This window comes from Ictidomys tridecemlineatus, chromosome X (assembly GCF_052094955.1).
Source record: "Ictidomys tridecemlineatus isolate mIctTri1 chromosome X, mIctTri1.hap1, whole genome shotgun sequence".
NCBI classification, from domain to species: domain Eukaryota; kingdom Metazoa; phylum Chordata; class Mammalia; order Rodentia; family Sciuridae; genus Ictidomys; species Ictidomys tridecemlineatus.
The window spans coordinates 76,100,337-76,108,589 of NC_135493.1; the positions used below are offsets into that span (position 1 = coordinate 76,100,337).

Genomic DNA, 8,253 nt, shown 5'->3' on the forward strand with positions numbered 1-8,253 from the left:
CTCAGCATCACATACAAACAAAGATGTTGTGTCTGCCAAAAACTAAAAAATAAATATTAAAGAATTCTCTCTCTCTCTCTCTCTCTCTCTCAAAAAAAAAAAAAAAGAAAAACTAAATAGATAGGCATAAATCTAAGCAATAATATAAAAGATTTATACACTGAAAATTATAAAACAATGTTAAATAAGTTAAAATAATAAGTTTAAATAATGTTAAAACAAAGTTAAATAAGATCCTAATAAAGAGAAAGACATCCCATATTTGTTGGAGGAAGACTTAACATTAGGAGATTAACACTACCCAAGTTGATATAAAAATTAAATGAAATAGCCATCAAAACTCCAACTGCTTTTGTTTGCATAAATGAAAAAAAGCCAATCCTCAAATTTGCATGAAATTGAAAAAGGCCCTGAATAGCAATAACAATATTGAAAAATGAAATCAAAGTCAAAATACCTACACTTCTTGATTATAGAACTTATGACAAAGCTACAGTAATTACACTGATATAATGACATATATAGAGAGCAAAAGAAAAAAACTGAAAGTCCACAAATAAAACCATGGCACTATATATATCTATATCAAATTAAGTTTTGATGAGTGAGCCAAGACCATTTAATATGGAAAGGACAGTCTCTTTTAAAAATTGTGCTAGGGCTGGGGATGTGGCTCAAGCAGTAACATGCTTGCCTGGCATGTGCGGGGCGCTGGGTTCAATCCTCGGTACCACATAAAATAAAATAAAGATTTTTTGTCCACCAAAAACTGAAAAATAAACATTAAAAAAATTTCTCTCTCTTCTCTCTCTCTCTCTTCTCTCTCTCTAAAAAAATTGTGCTAAAACTGGATTTCTATATGCAAAAGAATGACGTTGGACCTCTACTTTAAACATGTACAAAAATAAACTCAACATGACCAATGACTTAAACATAAAAGCTAAAAATCTTAAGATTCTTAGAAAAAAATTAATCTTCATAAATTTGCATTTGACAGTGTATTCTTAGGTAATATATTAAGATCACACACAAACAAAGAAAAAAAAAGATAATTTGGACTTAATCAAAATGAAAATTTTTTCCTTGGAAGAATATCAAAAACATGAAAAAATATATAGAATCAGAGAAAATATTTTCAACTATGTATATAATAGGGATTTAATATCTAAGACATCTGAAAAACTCTTCCAATTCAACAGCAAAGACAAAAGATGTAAGTAGACATTTCTCTAAAGAAGAAATACAAATGGACAATAAATGCATGAAAAGTGCTCCACATTGTTATTCATTAGGGAAATACCAATCTAAACCACTATGAGATACCACTTCATATCTAGTGGAAAGAATATAATTTTTTAAAAAATGGAAAAAAAGCAAGTATTGACTGTTAGGCATTTCTCATGAGAATATAAAATGGTGCAGTCACTGCAGAAAACACTTCACTGGTTCATCAAAAAAAAATGAACATAGAAGGGGACTGGGGTTGTGGGTCAGTGGTGGAGTGCTTGCCTAGCACATGTGAGGCCCTGGGTTCAATCCTCAGCACCACATAAAAATAAATAAAATAAAGGTATTGTGTTTAACTACAACTAAAAAATAATTTTTTAAAAATGAACATAGAATTACCATTTGACTCAGCAATTTCTACTCCTAGGCATATACCAGAAAGAATTAAGATAAGGACTCAAAAGATAACAAATTACTAATGTTTATTGTAGCATTATTTACAAGAGCCAAAAAGTAAAAATAACCCAAATGTCCATCAACTAATAATGGATAAAAAACTGTGGTATATTCACAAAGTGGAATATCTAGCCACAAAAGTGAATGAAGATTTAATAGATGCTGTAACATGGATGTACATTTAAAACATTGTGTTCATTGAAATATTCCAGACAAGCATGCGAGAAAACATGTGACACTTGTTTTCCTATGTCTGGCTTGTTTCACTTAACAAAATATCCTATAATTCCATCTATTTTGCTTTAAATGTCAGCATTTTATGTTCTTTGAAGTGTAAATACCCTATAGTTTCACTCAAATGAAATATTTAGAAGAGGCAAATTCATGGAGACAGGAAGTAGATTATTAGGGATTGAGGGAAAAAAGTGGAATGTAGAATTCTATTTAATGGTTATAGAATTTATTTGGTATGATGAAAAATATTGGAAATATATAGTGATGATGTTATCCAACATTGTGAGCACAATCAATATCACAGAGTTGTGCACTTAAAAATGGTTATATAATATGACTAATTATGTAGACATTATCTACATATATAAATTTATTTTATATTTGTATATAAATATATTATCTATACTTATATATAAATACTATGAATAATATGTACATAATTATATATTATACATACAAATATATGTATATATAATATACATATGTTATGTATATTTTATATATATATATATATATACACACACACACATACACACACACACACACACACACATACATATATATAAACAACATCAACCAAAAGGTTGGACTAAGAAATAATTAATCCAAAGATGAAGACATCATTAAGACAGGCTATAACCTGTATCAGAACAAGTCTAAACAAATTAAAGGAATTAAAGCCATATAGAAGTCATTCTGGTCACAATGGAATTATACTGGCAATAAAAATTTAAATAATAAGAAAAACTCCAAACACTTGAACATTAAACAACACAATTTTAAATGATTCATGAGTCAAATATTAAGTGTCAAAGGAATTTTCTTTTAAATATAGAAATAAATGAAAATATATTATATAAAAATACATTGGATTCATGTAAAACATGACTTAAAGGCAAGTTTATACATAGGTTATATTAGGCAAGAGCAAAAGAACTAAAATCATAATCTAGGCTTCTACCTGAAAAACAGTAAAACAGGTTGGGCATGGTGGCCCACGCCTGTAATCTCAACAATGTGGGAGGTTGAGGCAGGAGAATTGAGAGTTCAAAGCCAGCCTCAGAAACTTCACAAGTCCCTAAGCAACTTACCAAGATCATGTCTCAAATAAAAATAAAAAGGGCTAGGGACATGGCTCAGTGGTTAAGCACTCCTGAGTTCAATCCTGGGTACAAAAAAAAAAAAACAACAATAGTAAAACAACAAGAGAAAAAGAAATTCAGTACAGAGGAAGAAAAGAAATAAAAAGCATAAATCAATCAATAACTAATAGGAAAATCAATGAGTGTAAAACCTGATACTTTCAAAAGATTCACAAGATTGATAAACCTCTATTGAGACTGACAAACCTTCAAAAAATATATCCATTTACCAATACCAAAAATGAAATAATGTGTATCATCCAAGATTTTGGATACACTAATAAAATAATGAGGAAATACTATGAAAAATTCTACATACATAAATCTGACAACTTGAATGAAATGGATTGATTCTTCAACATAAATTATCAAAATTCATACAATAAGAATATTCTTGGGCTGGGGGTGTCACTCAGTGGTAGAACACTTGCCTAGCACATGTGAGGTACTGGGTTCAATCCTAAGCACCACATAAAAAAAAAAAGTTTAAAGAAAGACTATTCTTATAACTATCAGAATAAAGCATGCTGAGTGTGATGGCACACACCTATAATCCCACCAACTCAGGAGGCTGAAGCAGGAGGATCACAAGTTCAAGGCTAGCCTTAGCAACTTAGTGAAATCTTATCTGAAAATAAATTTTTTTAAAAAAAACCAACAACAAACAAACCCACATTTCAAATTCTTCCATGAAAAAAACTTTAGGCCCATATGGTTATATTGGGAAATCCTAACAAATGTTAAAATAAGAACACCAAATTTACACAATCTTTTTCCCAAAAAAATAGAAGAAAGACCACCTCAAAACTAATTTATGAGGCCAATATTATGTTCATTCCTGAACCAAACAAAGACAGTTCATTCCTGAAATGGACTGGGAAATTTAAAGGATCAATCTTTCTTATGAACTCATACAAAACTTTCAAATAAAATATTAACAAATTAAATATAGAAATTAATAAAAATAATAATATACCTGACCAAGTGAAGTTTATTTCAGGAATGTAAGACTGATTTGATATTTAAAAAAAATAGTTTCTATCATTCTTATCCTCACAACAAGAAAATGCTGATGAAACTGAAAATCAAACATTCATCTTAGATCCATGAGACAGTTGAAGTCACAGGGCAAACTGTCACTGAAAAACTGGAGAGACATGATTATAAGGAATCACAGTTCACCAAAACAGATGCAGTTGTTGTAGTCTGGTAAAAAAACAATTAAAGAGTAATTGACCAAGTGCTAGAGCCTGAGACTAGACAAGCTTGAGAGACTAAAAAAAATAATGGTGACTAATTGTTATATGGCGCCTCATATTTTTTGTGACTTTTACTTTCATGTTCTCAGGATAAAGACTTGAGAAAAATTCCCCTGTGCTTCTCTTGGTTGATGAGAAACTAACCATTTTGAAATTAGCCTAGAGGACTCTATTATACTTAACAAAGGCCTATCCTCAAGATAATTGATTAGGCTTTACCAAGAGTCTAATCAATTTGGCAGAGCCTAATCAATTTGGCAAATGGCAACATTCACACCAGAACACCATATTTTTCCTGTCTCACCTAATATTTTTAATGGAAACAGTGACAGCATACAAGAACACACGGGTGATACAAGGAGAAAACTGGAAACTAAAAAATAACCACAAGGAAATGCTAAAGTTATAAAACATTAACAGAAACGAAGAATACCTTTGATGGGTACTTCAGTGGACTGTTCGTGGCTGAGAAAAGAATCAGTGAGCTTGAATATATATCTTTAGAAACTTCCTAAACTACAAAACAAAGAGAAAAGATAATGAATATCTAAGAACTATAGGAGAATTAGAAAATGTGTCATATCCGCAAAATGAGAATTAAAAAAGAAAAAAGAGAAGGAAAAGAAATATTTGAGAAGTTTCCAAATTTAATGACAGACACTAAGTCCCAGATAAAGGAAATTTAGAGATCCTTCAGTAGAATAAATAAATAAATCCATAATCTACATATATTATATCTAAAATGCAGAAAATAAAAACAAAATGAAAATATTGAAAGAAATCAGGGGGAAATACAGAGGAACAGGGAGAAGAATTAAATTGAACTTCTCTTCATAAACCATTCAACGAAGAAAAGAGTTAATTAAATATTAAGAAGCACACAAAAAAGCCACCAACCTAGAATTTTGTATCTAACAAAATTACCATTTAAACTATCATTCTCTTCATTGAATAAGAAATAAACACTTTTTAAGACAAACAAAATCAAGGGAATTTGTCACCCATTACATTTGCCTTGCAAGAAAACCTAGAAAATGTTCTTAGAATGACAATGATGTGGATCAGAAAATGGGATTTATACAGAGAAAAGAAATGTTACAGAGAAATAATACAAGTGAAATGAAATATTTTTTCTTATTATTCTTGATCAATTTAACATAACTATTTCTTTAAAATAATAATAGAAGCAATGTATGGGTCATTACACATTTATGGTTGAGTAAAATGAATGAAATTAATATAATATGGGATGAAAGGGAGAAATTAGGAATACTCCAAGTACCTACACATGAGGCAGTATAGTGTATTTGAAGGTGGACTTAAATTAGTTGTAAATGTATATTACAAACTATAGGGTAATCCATATTTAAAGAACAACAACTATGGCACTTATGCTCAGAGGAGAAAATATGAAATCATACAAAGTGCTCAGTTAAAACAAGATAGGGTGAAAACAGTGGAAAACCAAAAAAAGGACAAAAAAGGGATAAAGAATGGAAATCAATTATATATGTGGTACATAGTAATCTAATAATATCAGTAAACATTTTTTAAATGAACATTCTAAATATACTATTTAAAAACTCTTAAACTGGGTTACAAGAAAAAAAAAAAACAAGACCCAATCCTATGTTGTATATGACAACTTCAAATAAAAGATTGAAATAGATTGAAAGTAAAGAGATCAAGAGAGATACAATGTTAAGCCATGGGGCTGCCGTCTAGTCTGCACCATTCTCCCCTGAGAGCTGCAGCGGGAGGAGCCCTGGCTAGTGGCAGAGGGCTCCAAGAAGATGGCGGACACCCGGGCAGGGGCGCGTCCATCCTGGCATCCCGGTTACAGTGACCTACATTCGGTCCTGCACTGCGTTGGAGTGGCCATAGGACCCCTGATTGACCAGCCTGGAACCTCTGCCTCTCCTATCAGCGCTCCTTGCCACCAACTTGCAACCTGGGGTGGTGGCAGCAGGAACAGCCTCAGGCGGCAAGAGGAGGCTTCTATGATGAAGTTGAAGCCCAGCAGATGTGGACCTATGACCACGAGGGCTTCAAGAATCAGCGGTGTGCTTTTGCTTCTGAAGCTAGCAGGAGGATAAGTGCTATTGGTGAGTAGCAGTCAGTACCCAGACTAGTGGATTGGACCAGGAGGAGGAATGGAGCCGAGGAGGAGCCTGGCAGTACTGCTGTGGGGGACGTTTATGAGGAGGAAAAGGAAAACTAGGAATACTCTTGGTCATATTTGAGAACTAAGACTGAAAGCACAGAACAAATGTTTACGTTCTTACAGTCACTAAATTATTAGAAGACTTGGAAAATTTTCTTAAGAAGAAAGTGATTCAAAGGAGAAGATTTAAGCAAAGTTCTCCAGTGTCATAAACCTGTACATGCAGATTATCTGGTAAAATAAAAACTGGGTTGTTCCCCAACCAGTAGAAATTCCACAGCCCCTTCTCTTCCAAATGATAACTTGTTTGTTATTGCCACACAGACAGTAGGGTTGCTGTCCATTATAAGACAAAAAGAATTGGGAGGACCTTCTCCACTGTGTGTGATCTCATGGGAGAGTTTTCCACACTTTATTTGGCAAACATCTGAATGATGTTCAAATACTATTTGAATTTGCCATGCAGGGACTTCAAATAATTTGCATGGTTTTTAGATACTTTCAAAACTTCTTTTAAAAAATTAGTATAACATATTTAATAAGCTAAAGCCATGTGAACTTTTTTAGATGCCTAAACTGTGCTCCCTCATGTTATTGGTATTTTTTCACAGCTTATTTTTTTTGTTTAGTTTGTTGTTGTTGTTCGGTTTAGGCAATTTGACATCCATTTTTTTGTCAGATTAAGTTACTTGTGGGTGTATTCCCTCTAAATTGTTTTCTCATTTGCAGCATTATTTTTTATTGGTTGTTCACAACATTACAAAGCTCTTGACATATCATATTTCATACATTAGAATCAAGTGGGTTATGAACTCCCATTTTTACCCCAAATACAGATTGCAGAATCACATCGGTTACACATCCACATTTTTACATACTGCCATATTAGTAACTGTTGTATTCTGCTACCTTTCCTATCCTCTACTATCCCCCCTCCCCTCCCCTCCCATCTTCTCTCTCTTACCCCATCTACTGTAATTCATTTCCCTCCTTGTTTATTATCCCATTCCCCTCACAACCTCTTATATGTAATTTTGTATAACAATGAGGGTCTCACTCCATTTCCATGCAATTTCCCTTTTTTCTCCCTTTCCCTCCCAATTCATATTCAACAAATCTTTCTGTGGTGAGAATTGGTGAAAAATATTCTTTGTATTAAAACATTACATCCATTCCAAAACTTGTTTCATAGGATGAGAATTTAAATTCATAAACTGCATACTTGGCTTATATTTGTATGTCCAGTAACTATTTTGGCAGAGGACTTCAGTTTGCTACTTTGGGAATTTTTCAGCTCATTGTCTGAGTTTTCATAACTGGTATTATGTCACTGTCAACTGATATGGCTATTTCTCCTAAAATTCAATAGTAATTTAACATGAAATATTATTCTATAGAGTTGGTGATTTTTATGGAAATATTGTTAGAAAACTGCATGTATAACTATATAACTATATCTTATCATGTATAACTGTATAACTATATCTTATCATGAAGACTACATGGAATTTATTTAGTACGCTCAGTTGCCAATTTCCTTTATATGTATCTACAATCTCTCTTTACATAGAATACCATGGAACCATGTTTCCCTCAATGTAAATTGCTCTTAAAGCATTTAAGTTTTTCTAATTTAGTGTTCCATCTTCTGTTAAACTTGCAGGTTTACTAGAGACCACAAGATTGGAGTCTCCCATCAGGGCCAGTCAGTGATGGATGTACCATAGTGGAGTATAATGTCCACCTTGCTATTCAGCTGTTCAGAGCTTAA

The 8,253-nt window shown here is 32.4% G+C and overlaps 1 pseudogene; it reads left to right on the plus strand.

The window, feature by feature from the left end:
• Window positions 1-6,318: 6,318 nt before the first annotated feature.
• On the plus strand, window positions 6,319-6,917 carry LOC101969422 (diphosphoinositol polyphosphate phosphohydrolase 2 pseudogene; annotated as a pseudogene).
• The last annotated feature ends 1,336 nt before the right edge of the window (window positions 6,918-8,253 follow it).